This window comes from Lupinus angustifolius, chromosome LG04 (assembly GCF_001865875.1).
Source record: "Lupinus angustifolius cultivar Tanjil chromosome LG04, LupAngTanjil_v1.0, whole genome shotgun sequence".
NCBI lineage: Eukaryota > Viridiplantae > Streptophyta > Magnoliopsida > Fabales > Fabaceae > Lupinus > Lupinus angustifolius.
Genome location: NC_032012.1, coordinates 18,231,701 through 18,258,032, shown reverse-complemented (window position 1 = coordinate 18,258,032; position 26,332 = coordinate 18,231,701). Strand labels below are relative to the sequence as shown.

At 36.3% G+C, this 26,332-nt stretch overlaps 2 long non-coding RNA genes across 2 annotated transcripts in view; one reads left to right on the top strand and one right to left on the bottom strand.

The window, feature by feature from the left end:
- LOC109346069 overlaps positions 3,703 to 26,332 on the bottom strand; it is a 32,293-nt gene continuing 9,663 nt past the window's right edge. Inside the window, exons 4-6 of the long non-coding RNA XR_002107469.1 lie at positions 4,108 to 4,186; positions 3,939 to 4,012; positions 3,703 to 3,876 (exon numbers count right to left, since the gene is read on the bottom strand). This is a non-coding gene — a long non-coding RNA (uncharacterized LOC109346069). The remainder of the gene's footprint in view (positions 3,877 to 3,938; positions 4,013 to 4,107; positions 4,187 to 26,332) is intronic.
- On the top strand, positions 6,240 to 8,062 carry LOC109346070. Its single transcript, XR_002107470.1, has 2 exons — positions 6,240 to 6,594; positions 7,814 to 8,062. It is a non-coding gene; the product is annotated as an uncharacterized LOC109346070 (long non-coding RNA).

The window sequence follows — 26,332 nt, the reverse complement described above, 5'->3', positions numbered from 1 at the left end:
CAAAACACTTGCATAATCACTTTAAAAGTTGTCTACGTCGTACAAGTTCAGATATAAAACAAGCACTTCTTAAAACTGCAAAAAAAGGTACTGAATCATTGTTGGTTGGTTCGTATGCATTCAACCAAGAGGCTGCAAGACGCGCACTTGCGAAAATGATAATTTTTCATGAGTACCCAATGTCCATGGTTGACCACGTCTTATTTAAGGAATTTTGTGGTGCATTGCAACCTTTATTTAAAAGGATTTCTCGCAACACGGTGAAGGGTGATATCACAAGGATGTATAATGAAGAGAGTGAATACGATGACTTTGATTTCAAAAAATCAAAGTCGGTTTGCAATTACAACTGATATGTGGACCGCTAGTAACCAAAACAAAGGCTATATGGCTAGTAACCAAAACAACCGCTAGTAACCAAATCGACTTGTGAGGTATCAATGCTAAACTTTATTAACATTCTGACAATGTTTATTATTTTTGTATAGTTTTTGTGACATTGTTGCTTTAATTTTCGATAAATGGTAGGTTCATATATGTGCCTGCTCCTCATACTAGTGAAGCTCTTAGTGACTGCTTGTATGATTGCCTATTGGATTGGAACCTAGATAGAAAGTTGTATACTCTGACTGTTGATAATTGCACTACAAATGATAGAATGATTGAGTGCATATTGTGTAAGATTTCACCTAGATCGTTTATTTTGGGTGGGCAGTTATTTCACATGCGTTGTTCTGCTTATATACTAAATTTGATTGTGAAGGATGGGTTGTCCGTTATCTCTAGTGTAATAGAAAGGGTTAGAGATAGTGTTAGCTTTTGGACGGCAACTCCAAAAAGAGAGGAAAAATTTGAGGAGACGTGTGAACATTTAAGCATTCGATATGATAAAAAGTTAGAACTTGATTGCAAGACTAGATGGAATTCTACATTCTTGATGCTTCATGTGGCACTAATATATAGAATGTCTTCCAAAGATTATCACTAAGAGAAAATCAATATAAAACATTGACGAGTGAAGATGAATGGGAGATGACCAATGAAATTTGTCAAAGGTTGAAGTTATTTTATAATGTGACATTACATTAGTGTTTTCTGGTACTTGTGAAGAGTTGGTAAAAGAGTATGAGATTAAAATGCAGGGTAAAAAGTGTATTTTTTTCAAGTCAAAGTCATAGTCAAACTCTAAATTTAATAGATGTGGGGCCAGATGGAGTGAATATTGATTGGAGGACAAAGTATCAATGTTTTGTTTCTGAGCAAAATATTGCTACAGCACACCGTAGGTCAGAACTAGACATATATTTAGAGGATGGAGTATTACCCGATCAAGGTGGAGAGTTTGACATCTTAACTTGGTGGAAAGTAAATGGGATAAAATATCCAACCTTGCAAAGAATTGCAAGAGATTTACTTGCAATTCCTATCTCCACTGTTGCTTCAGAATCTTCATTTAGTACTGGAGGACGGATTCTTACTCCTCATCGTAGTAGATTGCGTCCAGATACCATAGAGGTATTGATGTGTCTCCGGGATTGGCAAAGGTGTGACATGAAATAAGGTGTGACATGAAAGGTAATATTATCTATTACTTTTAATTACATATTTTGTAGATTATTATATAAATCTTGAATGAAGTTATTATGTTTTTGCAGGCTCTTCAAATTCAAAACTAGACATCATTGAGTGTGGTACAGTATTGGAAGATTTTGATGTTAGTAACATTGTTAAGTTGTGATTTGAGACAACTTAAAAAGAATTATATTTCTTGCTTTGATTTTAAATTTTGATTTTTTATAGGATTCAACTAGCCAAGGTGCTATTGGAGGGAATGAAGTTAACCGTTGAAGAAGATTCGAAAACTGCAGCAATGAATATATTTTTTATTTCATTTTGTTGAAGACTTAGTATTTTGAAAGTAGTTTAAATTTTAAAATTTGTATAACAATTGAATTTTTATGATTACTCTTCAATATTATGAAAGAATTGTTGAATTTATGGTTGAGTAGGAATTATAAATTTGTTGATAATACAAAACCCCATGAGTACCCAGAAATACCCGCGGATACCCAGAATACCCGCAAAATACTCGTGCCCGCCCGTTGTCATCCCTAAGTTTAATAGACATTTTAGATGATCTAAAATATAATATATTAAGCTAAATAGACTTTTTAAAAAGCATGAGCCTAAGCTATTTATAAAAAAACGCCTAATCTAACCTAGTATGTTATAGATAAGATAATAAACCTCTAATAAACTGTACTTTTATTTCTGCCCTTACTTATTTACGAGACAACACTTCATATTACGGCAATTTATTATACTTTAATTATTTTGCCTTATAATTTGTTTTAGACTTTAATGGTTGGATATCATTAGTTATCTTTTAACTTACAGATATTATGGGGCACATGTGTCAAGTTATTTTTGATTTGTTTGATATAATGCTATTAACTTTTTTATTTAGTTAAATAAATAAATTTAAATTTGAAATTAGGCTCGATTATTTACATTATTAAAATATTATTTTACATACATATTTATATTAATTCTAACTAACATTTTAAATTTTTAACATGCATAGTAAATTCGATTTTTATTTTAATAAATTTATTAGCATATATTAATAATGACATAAATAAAAATTAGATAGATTAATTGTTTAGAAATGTAATATATAAAATACATTAATAATAATGTTAGACTTTATTTTGTAAGGATAATAAAAATAAGTTGTAAGATAGAAATATAGATTTCTAGTAAGTACAAAATAGGAGAATACAAATTATATTGTCTAACTAAAAATTCTCTTTATAATAGAAATTATAAAGATTTTTCTGTTTATAAATTATTTTTAATCACTGAAACTAGGATGTTATGGTTTGTGTAAAATTAACTTTGATGAGTATAATCTATGAATATGGAATTAAAAATCCTTTTTATTTTTATTATAGGATAAAATCATGTGTTAATATCAAATGTTAATAAAGTTAAAATAAATTTTGTACAACTTTAGAAGAAAGAAACATTAGTTTAACTTATCCTTTTCATATGCTAAGCTTGAGCTTTGTTTCATCTCAACTCCACTCCAATTACATCACAAAATTGTACACATCATTTATAATTTATATGTATGACTTTTAGTTAAAATGTCTTATTAACAAGTGTATGGTTTTTCTTGGGGAGATAAGTGTCATAAAATTCAAAGTATAATCATTTTTGTGATTGATGAGGATAAACAGGTTAAAACTGATAGAAAAATAGTTTACCTTCTTTAAACCAGATTTGAAAGCAGTTAAAATTGGTAAAAAAATACAACAAATGAAAAACAAAGGCATGTGTTATGATTGAGAGGTCTGATAGTTTACCTTCTTTTTCCCATTAGAACCACGTTATTTAAATCTTAATTCATAATATGGTGATTTAAGTTATAATTGCAAGACTTTCATTTTGTGAATAACACATAACTAATTCATGAAATTATGTAAATAACGGCTTATACTATCTCCTTCTTTAATGAAAACCATAGAGATGTATTATGTTCAATTCTGATAGATGTTGGTCTGGTGGTATAAGTTTCAGTAGATCTCAGATGAATGAAAATGTTAAGTAATACATTAGATTACATTTGTTGAGAGAGACAACTATGCACCTCGAAATTGATTAGTTCCTTAGCATACTGTGGGAGGAAAATTCTCAAAATTTCATGCAGTTATTTACAATTTCATGGTGAAACATGCAAGTTTTTAATGGCCATTTGCATTGATACAATCATCAGTTATCAATCAAAAGTGGGGTTTCTGGGTTGCCCTCTATATCATTACACAAAGGAACATCATAGGGCTTTAGCAAGCAAGCTAAACAAAGAGAAATCATCTGAAAAAGTTGAAAGATTTCAAAGTTAGTGGATAGAGAGAGAAAGAGTGTAGAGGTAAGACATAGAATGTAGAGTTCTTACCATGCTGAAAAAAACCTTTGCATTCAAAGGGAGCATTGCTAGATAAAAACCATGCTGAAAAAAAAGTAAATTTTTATCTTCAGCATTGAGAATTGTAAAATGATTTCTATAAGCAGTTGACTAAGATAGTATTTGTATTTCTCACTCACTAGTCAATGGACTCATAGCAATAGGTAATGGCAAATCAGATATGGATTGTGTCCCTGCAATAAAAGTTTGTGCTTTTCCCTGCAGTGAAGTTATAGCATAAAATTCTGAGAAGGCTCACCTCATAAGTCTCGCGCCCCGATACCTTATTATAGATGTCACAACATTTTTTTTAGTAAAAAATATAGAAAAATCTTTTAGCCAAATCGCATTGGGCAATGGACTTTAATATCCAGGTTCAGGAGTCGATTACACACTGAAGAATGTATTAGCACCCCAATTGTCCATTTGAACGGTACCTTACTATATTGCATGAATGATTAATTATGTTGTTACTATATTTTTACCAAAAAAGAAAGTATTTTATTATTACGTTGACAAGAGTAAACTTGGTCCTACTGTCGCGACCCGATTTTCGATTGGAAGACCAGCCCTACGACTTGTGGAGAGGCGAACTCAGATTCTACCTCTTCCGATTTATTTGGAGTCGCCACTACGTTTTTTGCGGTTAAAACGTAGAAAACTCTAATAAGCCCAATTAGGATAATATGGTCTTTAAACAAAGATTCTAAGCTCGGGAGTCGATTACGGATCGGGGAAGATATTAGCACTCCGTCCGCCCGTATTAAAACGGTACCCTCGCTAATAACATGGACTTTTATACCCTTAACAATTATTTATTTAGAATTATTTATTTTTATTATTGAGCCTGACAATATTGACTTTGGTCTTACGTACCCCTATTAAGGGGATCAAGACTTACGTAGTTTTAGTTCAAAAATTGTTTTTACTTTTGTTGATTGTTAATGATTTGGAAAATACCGATAGGTTTTAGAAGTATTAGTTTATTGAATTCGTTAATTTGAATTTTGTTCAAAATATGTAATTGTTTCGATTCAATGAGACTAATAGTTTGAGAGACGGTATTGGTCGTAGACCTTCTTCCCATTTTCAGAGGAGTTAGAGACGACTCGAACCGTGACCTCACTATAAAAGTCTCATAAAACTTGTTTGGTAAAATAGCTTTTAATTATTTATATAGAATTAATAGTTTAGAGACAGTGTTGGTTGTAGACCTTCTTCTCATTTCGGAGAAGTTAGAGACAACTCGAACCATAACCTTACTATAAAAATTCCACGATTATTTTGATAATATAGTTAGGGACACTACATGAAACTAAGTGATACAACCGTTATGAATCACTTTTATATAAGAAATTTAATAGTTTAGAGACAGTGTTGGTCGTAGACCTTCTTCTCATTTCGGAGAAGTTAGAGACAACTCGAACCATAACCTTACTATAAAAATTCCACGATTATTTTGATAATATAGTTAGGGACACTACATGAAACTAAGTGATACAACCGTTATGAATCACTTTTATATAAGAAATTTAATAGTTTAGAGACAGTGTTGGTCGTAGACCTTCTTCTCATTTCGGAGAAGTTAGAGACAACTCGAACCATAACCTTACTATAAAAATTCCACGATTATTTTGATAATATAGTTAGGGACACTACATGAAACTAAGTGATACAACCGTTATGAATCACTTTTATATAAGAAATTTAATAGTTTAGAGACAGTGTTGGTCGTAGACCTTCTTCTCATTTCGGAGAAGTTAGAGACAACTCGAACCATAACCTTACTATAAAAATTCCACGATTATTTTGATAATATAGTTAGGGACACTCCATGAAACTAAGTGATACAACCGTTATGAATCACTTTTATATAAGAAATTTAATAGCTTAGAGATGGTGTTGGTCGTAGACTTTCTTACCATTCTCCGAGAAGTTAGAGACGACTCGAACCATAACCTTACTATAAAAATTTCTTGATTAATTTGGTGATAAAAAAAATTGTTTAATAGAGTTGCATTGCTTTGTAATCCTGACATCAAGTAATAAAAATAGTTTCGGGATGATTTATATATAGAATTAAGATTAAAATTATTATATTAAGTATAGGATTGAGTGATAAAAAATAGTTTTATTAATCATATAGGAAATTAAGTGATAATACTTATTTGGATTTGGTTATACATTGATTTGTTTGAGTTTGATTATACATGGATTTAAGTATAATAAAGGTTTATTCCAATAATTGATATAATAAACAAAAGCCAAAGTAACAAAACAGAAGAACAGGAGCGTGGGATATGGGTTTTTAGAACCCCAAAATCCCTAAAAGGATTTCAACCCCTAATTCTCCCTACTTCTTCAATCTTCTTCTCTCTTAGCTTGGTTCACGATGGTAGCAGATGAAGATGCATTCACGGTGGTTCATGTTGGTTCGGTTTTCACTCCCGGTGGCTTAAGGTGGTTAAGTTCTCACTTTCGGTGGCTTAAGGTGGTTCCTGTTCTGAATGTGGGTATGTGTTTTTTAGAATTTTTACAACAACTTGTTAAGACATGGGAGAAGGGTACATACAGCCAATGAAGGTTACATTAGGGATCTCAGTGGTTGAGGTTCGGAATCCATGCGGGTAAGGAAGCTTATTAAGGAATGGTGACTATCTTCACTTACTTCTTTTAAATGTCTAGCTTGTTTGGTAATGTGGATGCTTAAAGATAACAACCCAGTGAATATTCAATCATACTCTCAAACTATTTTCAAGTTATCGCAATATACTTTTGTTTTCGTTCTTACTCAAACGTTAATATATATTTTTCTGTATGACTAAATGAGCATGATTCCTATAAAATAACTATATGGACTTATAACTTAGGATTAATACCTGAATAAAGTCGGACAAATTATTACCTGATGGAACTCTATATGTAACTTTGTTGTCCATGCCTCAAATAGGTGTCAATCTCTTTCCTCTAGTTGTTTGCCTTTTATGTCCCTTCTTGCTTTTGTGTAATCTGACAGAACTATGCCTACACTTATGCTTTGCTTTTTATAATAATTTCTCTATCTCATAAAACTTATCTCTTTCCCTTTTCTGTGTTACTTTTGGCTTGCTGCTTTTTATCACTGTGCGATCTGCTCTCTCTGGTTGTGAGTTCCCTTTTTTTTATAACCGTGTATGCTCTTTGCTGTACGATATGTATGCTGCCACCTTCTCGGTTTATGATGCTTTGTGAAACGTGACTCTATTTTTCAGATTGCTTTTGCTTGATTGTATGGAAGTCGATCTCTGGTTATGGTCGTGTGAATAGATGTGATGTAACTATGGTATTGTTCCCCTCTGATTTTTATAGTGTTGTGCCTCTATCATGATGCTATCCCCTTTTTATAGCTTGATATGGATTACTCAATGGCCTTTTGAAAACCCTCTGATTTATCAAAAAATATAACTCATGGTGACCCATTCATTTTCTGTTTTAATGTACTTGATGCTGTCAATGAATAGGGCCATTTGATAACTGAAATAACTCCAGATTTGTGCCTTTATGATATTTTCCTTTATGGCTTACGACTGACTCTTTGGGTCACCCACATGAATGCTTTTATTATTTTTTTTCAGTGATTCATGGTTGCCTTTGATGACTTATTATGAGTTGATAATGATAATGTGTAACTGAAATTGGGATAGCTTAATAGGTACAAATTTCTGATATATCTACTCTGTTGCTACTTTTTGAAATTCTGTCTTATCACTTTTCTACTTCTATTCTGCTCACCTCATGATGGTTGCCTTTTAGCTTATTTGTAACTGATTTTGTACAATTATGCTCATTAGTGTGCCTTTATCACAGTTCTTCAGTTATGGATGATGAATCAAACAATCTGAGTATTAGATCTGCAACAAGTTGAACAAAAGATGAAGACTTATCTCCTAGCAATGTTATAGGGGTATCATATTCCTCAATAAGTCTTTGATCAAGAAGCAAAACCGTACTAATGTCAATAATATATGTTACTCTATTGCAATTGTAATGACACTAGAGTTAGTGAAATGTTGCTTAAGAGTTTGCTGGATTAAATTATAATGAAACTTCTTTTCTTGATGTGGTATACCCAAAATATAAAGTGTTGCACTTTTGAGACTTAATGCTTCGTATTTCAAGTTGAAGACAATTCCTGATTTTTATTATTGTGGAAGTGGTATGTTATAAAGTTAAATATTAACTTTTAATAGTGAACGTGATTGAAATGAAACTCAAATATTGTCAAACATCCTATTAAAACCAAATAGTCAATGGAGATACAATTACTCACATGACAAAAAATATTCTTTCCAATTTGAACGTTGTTTCGATTTTTTTTATTTTTTTAAATTTTGTAAATAGGCCGGACAAAATTGGGTGTTCACACCTACGTATCCTTTTTGGGAATCAAGACTATGTAGTTCTTTGGATAGAAAAAAGTTTAGTGGTTGAAGTTAATTTTATTTCTAAAAAAAATAGGAAAGTTTAAATTATTTAAAAAAGCGAAGCATAACCCGATGTCCGATACCGCATCTAATATTAAAAACTTGGTTGACAAATTCAATATTTTTGTTTTTTACTTAAAAATCATTTTTTTAAAAAAAAAGATATGAAACATAGCTCTTACGTTGGATACCGCGTCTCATATTAAAACTTAGTTAAGAAATTCTAATTTTTGTTTATTATTTTTTTTTTTAAAAAGAGTTATTTTTGGAATATAGAGATATACTTTATCCTATTTCACATAGATTTGTACTAAAAGATTTCTATTTTTTATGTAATTATAAGACAAATGAGATTTCAAAATAAATTAGCAAATAACTCAATTTTCACAATTTGTTTATTTTTTATAGCATATGATATGTACATATTGATTTATACTTGGTATAATTTAGTTACCATCAGTCCATCACATAATATTTTTATTCCCGCATAAGACTTTTTACTTTTTATATAATTATAAGAATAAGACAAATGAGATTTCAAAATAAATTGGCAAATAATCAAGTTTCATACTTTATTTATTTTTTATAATATATGGTATATACATATTGATTTAAACTTGGTATGATTTATTTACCATTGCACAACTTCATTATAATAAACCTATAATGCATATTGACTCCATTATCACTAATAAAAAACTTGTGGAAAAAAAATACTTTTTACGTTTTTTATTATCAAAATAATTATTTAAAATTTTTGGTGAAATTATTTACTTAAAATGATGACATTTGCAATAAAATTACTGATACAATTTTCATGTGTAAAAAAAAATACACGGAACACAAAGGAAATATGCCTACTTGGTGAAGCTCAAGGGAAAGGGAAACGGTGTGGATGGGAGCAAAATGATCCCCTTGCAACCATCACGTGTCGATAGATGATTGGCTGGTCTAGAGTGTGAAGGGGGCTAGTCCACGTGGCACGCCGTGGGGCGTTGGATGAGCGACGGTGCAGGATCACGTTATGCTTTGGAGTGGTGGTGTGCAATGTATCCGCATGACGTTTCGACCACCGATTGGTTGAGCTTGTGTGGTCAACGCAGATGCAAGGATTATGCAGATCCTACGGCTGCGAGTGAGAGTGTACGATGCTTACTCTGCACTTAGCCACACAGGATCACACAAATATAATTTTCTCTCTCACATTTTTTTCACTCCAATTTCTCCTCTCTTTCCTTTTTATTTTTTTATTTTTCAGTGTATTCTTCTTAACTGGAAGACCCCATCTATTTATAGCCAAAGAAATATGATCACCAATTAATTCCTAGGAGAACATTAAGGAGTGAGATTTGGTTCTTTTGCTTAATTCCCGATCATATATCTCATTATTGTCACCTTTAAATGCAAAATATTGGCCGAAATTACTCACTCAATGCCTTTAATTCTAGCACATGGCCTAATTGCGAAAGATCAATTAACATCAAAATCTTGTATATAAAAAGAATATTTGATTAAAAATTCAAATTTCAGTAATAATGATTATTAATTAAAGCTCGAATTAAAAATATTTGATTTTATCCTCATGGTCTACAATATTCAAAATTCAAATTTTGATAATAATGATCATGAATTGGAGCTTGAATTGAAAATATTTGATTTTATTCTCATAGCCTACAATATTCAAATTTTAATAATAATGATTACGAATTGAATTATTTCTTGATTTAGGATACTTTGAAAGTGTTAGGACCAAACAATCGTTTTTGAATTTCCTCTAAAAACGAAAATGGATTAAATATATTTTATTATGACGCACTTGATCATCCATTAAATATTCATATCACCTTTACCTCTTTATTTTTGGAAATAATTTTCTTTGGAGAAAATTGAAATAATTCATTAAGTGCTAATGAATAAATTTATTTGATGTGATTCCCCCTTTTAAAAAAAATCAATTCATGCAATCTAATCGAATGCACATAAGATATATATTTGATTTGATGCAGTTTGTATTCAAAAAAATATTTATGAAAAAATTGGTTTTTTGAAGTATTTTTGGGCAGGACAAAATTGAGTATTCACAGCTGCCCCTTTTTACCTGTTGCTTATTCGACATTACTCAAACTGAAGTTTTGAGGTGTCGTCCTGATAAGTAATAAGTAAAGAAATGAATGTTGATTTTGTTGAGGCTCAAAATACGTTTTTATTGGTGAGATAAAGAGTGATGCACGAAAGATTGGCTTCGAGGTCATCAAGCACAGGGTCCTCGGAGGCACAATTTGATGTTGTCAAGCATGGGCCCCTCAAATTTAAAAAAGGTGAGACACAAAGCCTAGAAAGACTGGCTTCAAGGTCGTCAAGCATAGGATCCTCGAAGGCACAATTTGAGGTCGTCAAGCACAGGACTCTCAAATTTTAAAAGGTCAAGCACAAAGCCTGGAAAGATTGGCTTCGAGTTCATCAAGGACGAGGCACAATTTGAGGTCGTCAAGCACATGACCCTCAAATTTTAAAAGGTCAGACACAGAGCCTAGAAAGATTGGCTTCAAGGTCGTCAAGCACGGGGTCCTAAAAGGCACAATTTGAGGCCGTCAAGCACACGACTGTCAAATTTTAAAAGGTCAGGAACGGAGCCTGGAAAGATTGAGTTCGATGTCGTCAAGCACAGGGTCCTCGAAGGCACAATTTTGAGGTCGTCAAGCACGGGGCCCTCAAATTTTTTAAAGGTCAGGCACAAAGCCTAGAAAGATTGACTTGGAGGTCATCAAGCGTAGGGTCCTCGAAAGCACAATTTGAGGTCGTCAAGCACAGGGTCCTCAAACTTTAAAAGGTCAGGCATAGAGGCTGGACAGATTGAGTTCGAGGTCGTCAAGCATGGGATCCTCGAAGGCACAATTTTGAGGTCGTCAAGCACGAGACCCTCAAATTTTAAAATGTCAGGCATGGAGCCTGGAAGGGTTGACTTCGAGGTCATCAAGCACGGGATCCTTGAAGGTATAATTTGAGGTCGTCAAGCACGGAACCCTCAAATTTTAAAAGGTCAGGCACAAAGCCTAGAAAGATTGGCTTCGAGGTCGTCAAGTAGAGGTCCTTGAAGGCACAATTTGAAAATGGGATATGTGTGGATGAAGCTCATGTTGATGTTTGTACTGTAGTGATTAATGTATGATATGCATTGATTGGCATGAGTATGCGCAATGATGCTTATGATGGATGAGATCCAGGGTATGCATGCTTTGAATGTTTATACTGAGTGTTTCTGAATTTGTTTTTCAAGATAGCCTGTTAACATTTTCTCGTCATTACTCTGTCACATCCACAACACTTAATGGGCCGAGACAACTCGGTCTCATTGGAGATTGTCATTGATGGTAGTGATTGTTTTGATGTTATCCCTTTTCCTTAGAGGATGGTCACACACTTTTATTTATGGCAGTTATTAAATACCGATTTGGTTAACTTGTTTGAATTTCACCAAATAGTGCAAGGAACAAATTATGCAAAAAAATTATTTCATATATCAATCAAGATGAGTACAAAGCTTGTATATGATTTTTTTTGGCTGAAATGGTGCATAATGGTTTTGAATAACACCCATTAGTTTGCCTTCATATAGTCCATGACTAACCCCAAAGTTTTCCCCAATACATCATGGTGAACTATGCTTAACAATTGCCCCAGTTCACAAGGTGAACTTTACCCGTTTCCAAAAAATGCCCTAGTTTACGAACCCTGGAGTGGTTTTGCCTTCTCGTCCTCCAATATATCTTTCTTTTCCTTCTCGGATGTCATCAACAACTTCACCCCAGTGTCCGCTTTATGCTACATGAGACACTTTCCACTTGTGTCCTTAAATTTTGCTTAGGCCGCCCTTTTGGATTTTCGACCTAACAGGTTTCATCATTTTCTTTTTCTTTATTCACTTTTTAGAGTATTTTTGTATTGATCATGACATGCAAATGATAATATTGAGTTTTCTTTGGAGTCAGTTTTCTTTATCCCGACATAAATCTTAGACAGATCAATCTTCTACAAGGACTTTTTAAGTTTGATTTGGGGTCTGGCTAAACTCGATTTTGAAAGATAAAGGTAGAAGGCTCAAAATTTGTTTCTCACCATCCATCTCCTCTTTCCCCTTTTTCCTATTTCCTACTGTTGTCACAAGAATTTACATGTTTATTTATTTGGTGTTTACTTTCTTTTGCCCTAACTTTTGCCTAAGACTCTTATTTCTTAGCGGACCTTTTATGCTTCTCGATTGCTCTACTTTCAATATGATAAGTTGGAAAACTACCCTTTCCCCGATTATATAATTCTTTATGGTTCTTTGAAAAAATAACTCCTTTCTTCAATTTCTGGCTCAAAGAGGGTGACTAGGGGTATCTTCGATGATGTTTGGGTAATAACATGGAAGCGTTATGTCCTTAGAAAGAGTTGTTTAAGAATTTATACCATATGGATTTATTTTTTATATCATTCTCCTTAAAATGCAAAGGTATGCAGGGATGTGCGTGATCAATTCACTAATACTCTTCTTTTTTCTTCATTTTTTTTCGTTTTGTTTTGCAAAGGTCTCTTAAGCATAGTATTTCTTCACAACATCAGAATTTATGGATAGGGGTAGGTCATTTCCATCCATAGTAGCTAGTATTAGTGCTCCTCTTGAGAATGCCTTCTTTACGACGAATGGTCCTTCATAGTTTGGGGCCCATTTCCCTCTATGGTCCTTTTGGATTGGGAGTATCTTCTTAAGCACCAGGTCTCCTTCTTGAAAGTAACGTGGACAAACCTTTTTTGAAAATGGCCTCATGAGTCATTTTTGGTATAACTGACCATGGCATATTGCGGCCAACCTCTTACCATTTATCATATTCAACTGATCATACCGGGCCTGAACCCACTCTGATTCTTCTAACCCTGACTCTGCCATAATATGGAGGGAATGAATCTCCACTTCAACATGGAGAACTATGTCCATCCCGTACACCAATGAGTATGGTGCTGCCCTGGTCGAGGTGCAGACTGAAGTGTGATACACGTGTAGAGTGAAGGATAACATTTCATGCCAGTCCTTATATGTTACTACCATCTTCTGAATAATCTTCTTGATGTTCTTATTTGCCGCCTCTATTGCCCCATACATCTTAGGGCGATAGGGTGAAGAAGTGTGATACTTGATTTTGAATTTATTACACATCTTTGTCATCATCTTATTATTCAGGTTAGTGGTGTTGTCTATAATGATTTTACTGGGCAACCCATATCTACATATCAACTCCTTCTTGACAAATCTGAGCACAAATTTTCTGGTCACACTGACATATGAGAATGCTTCAACCCATTTAGTGAAGTAGTCGATTGCCATGAGAATGAAGCAATTTCTATTAGAGACTTTTGGTTCGATTGGCTCGATCACATCCATTCCCCACATGGAGAATGGCTAGGGTGCTGATAGGACATTGAGGGGGTTTGGTGGAGCATTTATGTTGTCTGCATATATTTGGCATTTGTGGCACTTCCTCACAAAAGCACAACATTTTTTCTCCATTGTCAACCAAAAATATCCCGCTCTTAAGATCTTTCGAGCCATAACGTGTCCATTTGCATGTGTTCCAAATGATCCTTCATGGACGTCCTTGAGGATCATCTCTACTTTTTTCTCTTCCATACATCTAAGAAGTACCATGTCGTGATTCCTTTTGTAAAGAACGTCCCCATCCAGAAAGAAACTCATGGCTAACCTTCTTAATGTTTTTTTGTCAGTCTCGGAGGCCTCTTGAGGTTATTCCTTTTTCTGGATGTATTTTTTGATGTCATGGTACCAGGGTTTTCCATCTTCGCTTATTCCAATAGCAGAACAATAAACTGGTTGATCTCTACTTTCTATTCTTATGAGTGGTTGATCATCACCATTCATGTGAAACATTGAAGCAAGTGTGGATAAGGCATCAACTATCCTATTATCATCTCGTGGGATATGGTAGAAGTTGATCTGTTCCAATTGCTCCATCATTTCCTATATGTACTCTTTGTATGGTACCATTTTGCCATTCCGAGTTTCCTATTCCTCTTTCAGTTGATGGATGACTAAGGCATAATCTATGAAGACTTCTAGTATTTTAACCTTTCTTTCCAAAGCTACTTGTAAACCCAAAGCACACACCTCATACTCAGCTATGTTGTTGGTGCAATCAAAACATAACCGGACAATGATAGGAGTAAAGTTGTTTTCTGGAGAAACCAATACGACTCCTACTCCGTGTCCTAGTGCATTGGATCGAAAACTAGTGTTCATACTTCTTCTTTTGTTGACTTTCCAGTTGATAGATTCATAATATTCTCATATGGGAACTCCTGATGCATCAACCCAATCCTCTCAATGGGTTGATTAGCAAGGTAATCTGCAAGAACACTGCCTTTGATTGCCTTCTGTGTCACATACACTATATCATACTTTGATAATAAACTTGCCACCTAGTGATTCTCCCTATTAATATAATTCTTTTAAAGATGTATTTGATGAGGTCCATTTTGGAAATCAACTAGGTTGTGTGGCTTAATATGTATTGCCTCAGATGTCGGGATGCCCAAGCCAGCGCACAACAGGTGCATTCCAACAACGAATATCTTGTTACACAGTTGGTGAACTTCTTGCTTAGATAGTATATGGCATGCTCCTTCCTTCCTGACTCGTCATGTTGAGCCAGGACACACCCCATAGAATCATTCAACACTGTTAGATACATTAGCAGGGGTCGTTCGGGGTACTAGATGCATCAATATTGGGGGACTTGTCAAATAGTACTTTATGCTTTCGAAAGCTCTTTGGCGGTCATCGTTCCACTCTACGGGTTGGTTCTTTCTCAATAACTTGAAGATGGGTTCACGTGTGGTGGTCAACTGGAACTGAATCTGGATATGTAATTCAGTCGTCCTACGAAACCCCTGACTTCTTTCTTCGTTCGGGGGGCTGGCATCTCGGTAATTGCTTTTACTTTCTCAGGGTCAACTTCAATCCCCTTTTGGCTGACAATGAAGCCGAGAACTCAACCTAATTTGACTCCAAACCTACATTTTATAGGATTTAGCTTGAGACTATATTTTTTGAGTCGTTCGAAAAGCTTTCGTAAATTCACTACATGCTCCTCTTCTACCTTAGACTTGCATATGATGTCATCCACATAGACTTCTATCTCCTTGTGCATCATGTCGTGAAAAAGAGTCTCCATGGCTCTTTGATATGAGATCATGGCATTCTTTAATCCAAAAGGCATGACCTTATAGCAAAAGGTCCCCCACGGGGTGATAAAGGTAGTTTTCTCTATGTCCTCCGGTGCCATTTTGATTTGGTGATAACCATGATATCCATCCATGAAGGAGAAAAGAGCATGGTCTGAAGTGTTGTCGACCAAGATATCCATGTGGGGTACTGGAAAGTCATCCTTAGGGCTAGCTTTGTTCAAATCTCGATAGTCCACACAGATCCTGGGCTTGCCTCCCTTTTTTGGTACCGCTACGATGCTAGCTACCCACCCAGGATATGTGGAGACTATTACGAACTTGGCTTCTAACCATTTCTCGACCTCTTCTTTCACCCTCAGGGAGATCTCTGGTCTCATTCTTTGCAACTTTTGCTTGACCGGATGAGAATTTAGCTTCAGTGGTAGTTTATGCTCCACTATCTTTCTATCCAATCTGGGCATGTCGCTATGCGATCAGGCAAAGACATCCTTGAATTCAAGTAGAAGTTGGACTATCTTTACATGGTCTTCCTTTTTCATTAGGGTACCCACTTTTACATTCTTCTTAACATCTTCTGTTCCCAGATTTATTAGTTGAGTAGGTTCCTCATGTGGCTCAATTTCTCTAGACTCTTGTTCAACTAACCTTAATAGCTCGGGTGGGGCTTCCTACTCTTCATCACTGTCTTCGTCATCGATTAAACTGACCAGATGACCATGATTGTATGAGTGGCTAGTAACATGGTTATATTTCTAGGGTTGTCGCTGGATCTGCAATGGGGTGGATGGTATGCTTAGTTTTTTTATTTTGGTTTTATTTTTTTTTTTCATTTTTCTTTTTACTTGTTTGGGGTAATGTGTGTGTGAGGCATAAAAATATATATAGAGAGAAAATGAGACATGATACATGAAATGTATTTATTGAATTTATTGTTTGTACTATGTGAAAATACAAGTATATGTTTAAGAAAAAAAACGAAATGAAAAGCAAGTCAATAGCGCTAGGTATCGCTAGCACTTCTATTACATGTTTTTATAAAATACTTGTGGTGACACATCCTCTTCTGTCTAGTTGTCGAGCATGATGCCTAGAGGGCATTTCATCACATAATTAGTCAGGTCTTTTGGATCGTTGTCCTCCAGCATAGCAATCATCCTAGATGCAAACCCCGCACTAATGAAGGTCTAACTGATGTGTGGGATGAGAATATCTCCAGTCGCGTATTCAAATTGCCCCGGTCTAGCCAATCTTTTCTTCCTCTTTTCTTCATCAACTCTTTCCCAGTCTTTCCGAGTAGGCTTCTAGCCTAGGCCGTACCGCTCCTTTATGCCTTACGGCACCACCATGTTTTCAGTTCCTTGACCAAACTTTCCAAGCCCTTTTCCCGGTTGGAAACCCTTATTCAACATTACTTTAGCCATCAACGACGACACCCCATAAGGTTGGTGCCTTAGTGTCTGCATTCCCTCATTCACCAAGGAGGCGCTGGTGATCTCCAGCCTCTAGAAGGAGGTTTCGAGAGCCTCTTCTGCCGCCTCGATGTAGGGTGTTCCAGAGGGTCTTAATATCAGCATGTCCCCTTCCCCCATAATGGTCAATAGTTCCCCATCCATTATGAATTTTACCCGCTGGTGTAGAGTAGAGGGTATAACTCCTGATGCATGGATCCAAGGCCTTTCCAACAAACAACTATAAGAAGGTTTAATGTCCATGACATGTAATAAAATCTGAAAAATACAGGGCCCTATCTTTATTGGCAACTTTATTTCTCCCATGACGTCACTTTTAGATCCATCAAATACCCTAACTATCATTGAGCTTAGCATTATGTATGAGGAATCCAACGGGTGCCTGGAAAATGTCCTTTTCGACATGACGTTTAATGAAGAGCCATTGTCGATTAGGACCTTACCGATTAAGCAATCACAGTACATTATTGAGATATGGAGTGGACTAGTGTGCCCCATTCCTTCAGCGGGTATTTTTTGCTCACAAAGGATAGGTAATTGTCAGCCAATATGTTGTTGATTATATCACCGAGCTTGTCTGTGGTTATGTCGTGGCTGACATGTGCTTGGTTTAGCAGCTTAAGGAGCACATTTCGGTGGGCCTCATAACTCATCAATAATGCGAGTATAGATATCTGAGCTGGGATGCGACTTAACTGGTCTACCACCTTATATTCACTATGCTTTATGAATTTCAGGAATTCACAAGCTTCCTCATTATATACTCCACTCTTATCTTGAGGCCTGCATAATTCCTCCAAATTTGTTTCCACTTCTTCTTCCACGGGAACGCTCACCTTAGCCTTCCCTTTGCTAGTATTGGCCGGGTTTTTTCTATATCTAGGGCATCGTAAATACGTCTACTTCTAGTTACTCTACTGACTCCGACTACATTGGTGACAGAAGAGGGTTGCTCTGATGTCTCGGTAGTGTTCCTACTACATATCCACGACATTGCCTTGTCTGAATTGTAGGGGAAAGGTTGAGGCTTTGCCTCCATCACAAGCTTCATAACCCTTAGGACTGGTACCCATCATGGTGGGCGCAGGGACATACTATGAGGAATGTTTAATACGTTCACAAAGTGGGTCATTGATGGCCTCCAAGTTGGACTCCTCTCTCCCTCGCCTTGCATAACACCATTTACACCTTGGCACTTGGGACCTCTTTCTATAGTGATTAATCTCATGTCCAACATCTTTTGTAGCAACAACTTGAACTAGGGGCAGTCCTCTAGTGTGTGACCTCCTGGACCATGCATCTCGCAACTACCAGGGTCTTCATTTTCCCTCAGTTCTTCCACCATCCCATGTTTGCACATCTCCCGGTAAATAACCTTCATCAGAGTCTTTATCTCATGAACTTTCCAAATATAAAAACCATCTTGTGCATCATCTACAACATTAACATCTTGATTGCCATGATTGGGTAATAGGTTTTTGTCCACATCTGGTGTATCTTTCTCTAACACTAGTTGTTTTGTGTTTGCTAGTTGTTGAACCTTATACTTGAGAGCCTGACAGTGTTCAATGGAGTGACCGACAATTTTGGAGTGATATGCACATGTAACATTTGGGTTGAACCAAGGTCCTGGTGACTCGGGAACCTTTCCTACTATCGGGGTTATAAATCCCCCTGCTATAAGATAGGCGAAGATCTCTGCGTAGGTAACAGGGATGGGGTCGAATTGTGGAGCTTTCTTTTAATTAGGATTGTGGTGGAATGTATTCTGGCTTGGATGGGGAATGTTGTTGTGTTGAGATGGATATTGGTTAGTGTTGGGTTGTTTAGCGTATATGTGTTGGCATTTGGTGGGGTGTAAACATTGACGTTTTGATTTGGTGGAGTATATGTGTTTGGGTTTTAGGTTTGCGTGAACCGAGATGGCTCATGGTGGTTATTTCGAGTGTTTTGGGTTTGGCATTTCTTGGGCTCGGCAGCCACAAAATTTGTTTCACCTTCTTTCTTCTTTAAAAAATTGGGCTTCTTCCCTGAGCTTGCATTTCCTTCGACAATCTTCCCACTCCTCAATCCTCCTTCCAAATTTTCCCCAACCTTGATTAGAGCGTTGAAGTTAGTTGTTATATTTCCCATAAGGAGTTCATAGCACGAGCTCTATAGGGTGTCGATGAAAATCAATAGTTGTTCTTCTTCCTCCGGACAGGGAAGTACCTGATAAGCTAACCCTCTCCACAGTTGGACATACTCTCGCAAGTTTTATGATGGCTTTTTAGACATACTTTGTAGTTGAGACCTATCGAGTGCTGTATCCTCATTGTACTTGTACTGCTTGACAAATGTGTTAGATAAGTATGCAAAGGTCTTGATTTGTACCTTCTCCAAATGAATGTATCAGCTTATAGCCATGCCTATCAAGCTATCCTGAAAGCAATGTATGAGGAGCTTATCATTCACATGGTATGTCGACATCTTCCTTACATACATGTGTAGGTGGTTTTTGGGGCATATAGTCCCATTATATTTTTCAAACTCTGGTATCTTAAATTTGGGTGGAAGCACCACATCCGGAACCAAGCACATTCCGAAGGCATTTTTTAGTTATGGATAGCTTGTTCCCTCATTTTCCCTCAATCTTTCCTTTATCCTCTCCATTTCCTTTTTGTCCTGATCCTGGGAGTAACTCTGGTAAACTGGTCATTGGGTGGAGTCTTTGGGGGCTGCCTGAGTATAGCTAGGATGCACCATCTTATTTTTTTTATTCCCCGATGGAAGACCATGTGTAGGATCCTCATCCCCCCAATGACGTCTTCATGTTGTTCATGACGAGGAGCTTCTCCATGCGCACCCTTGTAGAGCGATTTATAGTTAGGTGGCATTCCATACATGGGCCACTTCATGGCTGTTTCCCAGCATTGGCTGGCTTCAGCATTTGTATTAGGATTAGCCTTTGGTGCAGACTTAATAGCTGGGTGCTGACCACTGGGATGTTTGACGATAGTGGCATAGGTATTCTCGTCTGAGTTCTGAGCCTTCTGCACACCTTGAATAAGCTTCATAATTTCCTTCATTTTCTCCTTGAGTTTAGCTAGCTCTGACCTACTCTCATGACTGCTTGAATCAGAGTGTAACATTGTCCTAGACTGTAGCCTTGTGTTGTATGGATGTTTGGGAGTAAAGACTGTTTTATTTAAATGCATATAATTAAAGAAATAATTTAATAAGATAAAAAAAATCTTAGAGAGTATTCATTGGTATAGCAAGGATGACGAAACCCACGTTTGAAGGCCATAGAGCGCAGTCCATGGGTTCACTTGCCAACATAGGCGTACAAGTTCACATAATCGAATTTGAGGCTTGCTACTTCTTCCTTTAAATTTGAGTTTAGTTTATTGAGCTTTTCTCGGCGAAAACCCTCATTATCAATTATATTCCTTGATTCTTCTTGTTGGCCCTCAAGGACTTCGATTCTTTGCTGAAGATTCATTTCAGTTTGGGATGGCCCCTCTTTTTATTTAGGCATGATAACTTTGATGTAAGTTTTATTTGTCATTCTATCCTTTCTCGACAAATTATATTCTTCTGTGTAGAAAGCCTGATGCTCCCCTAATTTATTTTTGCCATAAAAGTGAATATCATGTAGAGCTCTCCTTACGACATCGAGGAGTTCTTTGGAAGTATTTTTATCCTTATATAAGAAGACAAACCCCTCAAGTTGTTGAGGAGTTACATGACTCATCCCCCATTTCAGTTGACCAAGCACCAAGGCGGGAGTGAACGTGATGCATCCCTTGGGACCCACTAGATCTAGATTTTGGTACTCCCTGCAAGCATACATGACTTCCTCATGTCGATCATATAAGCAGCACTTCACTCCGAAGTTTCTTGGGTTGATGTCTTCGAAGAGGTTGGACCATTCAGATAATGTGATGGGTTTGACATTTGTGTTGATGAATCTTTTGAGTGGATACCGAGACCCTAAAGAAAACTGATGATGTCTGAACCGAGTTATCATCCACACATACAGCAAATGAACACAAAACCTTATCTTTACTCTTTTATTGGCTTTCTGATGACCTCTGCAGAATTGTAAGAGAGTCTCAGCCATTACTGTAGGTGTTCGATTGATCGAAAACCTCTTCACCTTATAGAAAACATCCAGGGCTTCACGATCAATCATATCAGCAACAAAGGGAAACAAAACCAGACCATAGATAGATAGTGCAAAGGATGATCTGAAGGATTTCCAAATATTTTGTTCTTCCATTTTGATTATATGTTTCCTAAGACAACTCCACTTCAACCCTTCATGCTCTCCTTGCTTTATAATATTTTGAACCCCTCGGCGTGCCCCTATCATTTCTTCGATATATTCTTCGCCCAACTTATGATCTCTCATAAGTATACCTTTGATCGGTCCAGCACAAGAACATCCAACAACATCTCATATTCCTCAACTGTTGGAGAAGCATCAAGATTGGGAAATTCAAAAATCCACAGTTCTGGGTTCCAGTATTGAATCATGACTTCCATAGCTCGTAGTGTATCGGGCTCGATGTTGACTTTGAGTAGATCAATGAGTCGCCCATAGGTTCTAGTGAATCATTCTTTCTTTTCTCTAGGAATTCTTTGAATGCACTCAATGAGGAAAGTTATATCATTCACCTGTACCTCCACCTTTGTGCCCCTTTTAGGGGTCCCAACATTGCTATATATTGGATCCATGGTATTTGGGCCTTGCTATACAATGAGTTCTCTCTTTTTAATAAAATTTGAATAAAACTGTTTTTGAGTAAAATGTTAAAAAATATATGAGACAATGTATATACATATATAAATGTATGCATGTAAGCATTCATTATCGCAGCTATGGTGTACTTAATAGGTTTTGTGGTTATCTAATAGGGATTGCTTCTAAGGGGCCCATATTGTTAGGTATCAGTGGTTACAATACACCTAGAAGGGGGGGTTGAATAGGTGTCGCGGTTAGAATTACCGCTTTTCGCAAATCAACACTTAATGCTGAATCAACCCTATTTAATCGATTAAGGAGAGGAAGATAATCGATTATATGCACAATCTTAATCGATTAACAAAAAGAACAGTTTTAAACAGAAACAGTTTTAATCGATTAACAGAAACAGGATAATCGATTAACACATCAATATTAATCGATTAAACAGAACCAGTAAGCAATTACAGAAACGATTAAATGCAGAACAGATAACCGATAACAGAACGAATACAGAGCTTACAAATTTGTATATCAGAATAGCTTGCAGTACAACAAATGAACAGAATGTATTAGTTGAATCAAATATACAAATTAATCGATTGAAAACAGTAAAGAGAGAGAGAGAAAACAAATCCTGCAACGCGAATTTTTATCCTGGTTCGTTTGTTGTCCACTGCAAACTACATCCAGGCCTCCCGGCTGACTTGGGAGATTTCCTTCACTATAATCGAATCAATGTAATTTACAAACACATTATCCAATTACAACACTTAGCAAATGACAAGAAATCAAAGAAACTATTCAATGGTTTGACTCCCTTCCTACCGATAAAGAAAACGTTTCTTTCGGCGTAGCCCCAGCCAAAGAATCTCTCGTTCTTTCCTTTTCTTACACTCTAAGCTATGAAGAAACACACAATCTCTAATGGTGATAAGACACCAAGAGAATCCCTTTTACAACAATTATACAAGAAATACAAGAGTAAAATAAAGCTATTTCTAAGCTCAAATATAACAAGAAGGCTTTACTCTAATGCACATCTAACACAAACTCATGTGAAATGACAAGTATTAGTTATGAAAACAGAAGTTACAGAATCATAAAACTTCATGAAAAACGCATCAAAATATGCATGAACATGTGAGGGAAAACATGAGAGATTATAACATGAAATGCACTCAATCCTAAAGCAAGGAATCTCTCATTTCTAAACTCACTAATGCACTTAACAAATAGATGCAACAATTAACACGTAGAATGCTCTAACTCTCTAATAAATGCAACATGCAACTTATGAGATTAATTCTGAAAACGCAGTTTATAAAGAATCAGTCCAGAACCCCAGATAATCGATTAAATGCCATCTTAATCGATTAACGGGACTAAAAATTATAACTGATTCTGTTTTTCAGTTTTTCAGTTCCAACAACTTAACAAACAGTTAGGTTAATCGATTAACGTAATGCCTTAATCGATTAACAGCATTTAAAAACGTGTTCCAGTAGCAACCACTTTTCACAGCAGTTGGGTTAATCGATTAAAAGTATGGTTAATCGATTAACACTAAATAAAATATGTATTTTCAAATAGAAAACATCAAATATGTTATGCACTTAGATAATACATGTTTGACACTTAGTTTTATGCCTAGAATGCATATATACATGTATTTATGTAATGCATGAACATATTATCAAATGAACATATCTCATGGATGAAATGATTTAAAAGATAAATGCATGTGAGACATGTATTAGGTGCCCTAAGCCTTCGACTCAACTTAAACTAGAATCTAGTCTAAGCCTAGTACCAAATAAAAGACTTAAGCACGTTGAATTGTTGGTTATCTTCAAGCACTTTTAGGCACACGTTGTCCTCATCAAAACCATGACGTTCAAGGAGAGCTTTCCAAAGTGTTCCTCTTGACATGCACACTTTCAATCTCCCCCTTTTTGATGATGACAAACTCTACATCAAGTTCATCAATTTGAAGTAACAATTGCTTGATGAATAAGCTTGAAGATTGTGTTGGCAAGGTTGATGGAATGCGCACATTTATCGGAAGCTGTTATAACGATCAACCTGCACAATTGAGAAGCAACAGCCATAAAGTCAAATAAAAGACAAATAGCAAAATACGAATCAGTTCTGAAAGCAACAACGATAACTAAATCCAGAAGGTGCCACAAGATAAAAATAAACCTAAGGATAGGATAACCTAGGTCTAAGATCCGCTAAACTAAGGTTGAGGCGGAGGATAGTGTAAATTGAACAAATGCGCTTTATTGGACAAAAAATAGCTAATAAGAAGTGAGAATGGCATGCAAGATTTAATCAAATATTAAGCATTGTAAGCATTATTAAATCTCAAATGATCAAGATCCATTCACTAAGGCAAATAAGCTATTTTGACATAATTATAGCAAAAACACAAACATTTGCATAGCATAAAGAGTAAAGAAAGTCATGAAATAGTACAGGCCATAAAGTCAAATAAAAGACAAATAGCAAAATACGAATCAGTTCTGAAAGCAACAACGATAACTAAATCCAGAAGGTGCCACAAGATAAAAATAAACCTAAGGATAGGATAACCTAGGTCTAAGGTCAGCTAAACTAAGGTTGAGGCGGAGGATAGACAGGCTGATCATCAGGCACAGCAGTGTTCTGATTTCCCTGGATAAGCATAGACAGCTTCTGAAATTCTGAGCAGAACATGGCATTCTGAGCCTCAGCGGTAGACTGAATCATAGTCCTCAGCTCCTGAATTTTGTTATCGGTGTAGGCATTCTGACGTTCCTCGTATTGCTCCATACCTGCAAAATAAGAGTCCTTCAGCCCTTGGAAGTGCAGATCCATGCGGTTGTTAAGTCGTTGTTCCATGGCTTCCATCTGAGCTAAACCAAACACAGAGCTCTGAGGTGCTGTTCCAGACGACTCCCCCTGATTAGTTGCATTCTGATTACCCAAATCCTCCTGATGCTCATTATCCGACAAGTCCAGATCAAAGGTGGTATAGTCCTCCTGATACTGCCATGTAGTACCATACTTGTAAATTCCCATCTTATGAATGAGACTCTCACCCACCAAGTGATCTTTATCAGTGTACTCAGTAATGATGGTATCAGAAATGTCAATGCGCAAATAATCAACAATGCGGGATATGAAAATGCTATACGGGAGCAGCTTGGACTGAGACAATGAAACGCTGTTCATGATTTTCAGAATCTCCTCAGGCCAATTGATCATCACGTTATTCTTTACAGCGTACATGAAACGCAAATCATTCACAGTAGGCTGTGCATGATTAGTGTTCCGCTGCACTAATATGTAAGCAATAACATAATGCAATAACCTGTTCTCAACAGAAAGTGACCCTGCCTTGGTCAGTTGACCCTGAATATACAGATGAGGGCCCCGAAGGAATGACTTGTACACATCAACGGGATCAAAATTGTCCTTGACCCAAGAACAGTCCCCTATTCCAAAACCAGACGACGATAAACCTCCAACATTCAGAAATAAATCCTCACTCATCTCAAACAAATTACCGGAAATCATGGACCAATATTTGCCATCCTTGTATCTAAAATTAGCGTAAAATTCCCTAACTAGAGCAGGGTATACGCGTCCCTTCAATTCCAAAAACTGAACGGCTCCTTGAGCCTCCATGTCATGCGGAAAACTAAAGTTTTGTTCCGCTAACCAGGTTAAGTCGGCATACCTGATGTATGTAGGCTTGCGGCCTTGAAATTTTGCCAACCGGGTCTCTTGCAATATGAGGGAATAGTAGGGGTCACCGCGGTTCCGAGTGGAGGGTGAGCCGGTTTCCCTTCTTCGAATGCGAGTAGCTGTAGTCTTGACCCGCTTTGGACGAATTTGCTTCATTGATAGTGTTGAACCCGAAACTGAGATGGATGAGCAGAGGAGGCAAAGCTTAACCTAGGGTTTGGATTGGATGATTCAGAATTGGGTGAATTATGGATGAGAGAGAGTGATTTCGGAAGGTTTAAGAGGGTTAGGATGAGGTTTACTTAATCCTATTGCACCTGGATTAGTATTGTTACTGTTTCAGAGACTCAAAGCACAGAGAGGTTGCAAGAATATCGAAAAAAGTGCAGAACTGAGACACTGTTTGCCTTTAACGTACTGGTTTTAATCGATTAACGGGATGGTTTAATCGATTAAAACAGTGCAAAATTTGAATTTTCAAAAAAAATTGCCCAAGTAATCGATTATCGGGCTGTTTAATCGATTAAATTTAAAAATTTTGAATTTTCCAGAAATGAAGCCCAGGTAATCGATTAACCATTGGCATAATAGATTAAATCAGTGAAAAATTTGTTTTTAGGCAGCAGAATGGTTTCGAATTTTTAGGACACATGCATGCATTGCAACAGATTTATCGAGACATTTATAATCACAGAAAGAGGTTAATCAAGAGATATAATTTTGCATT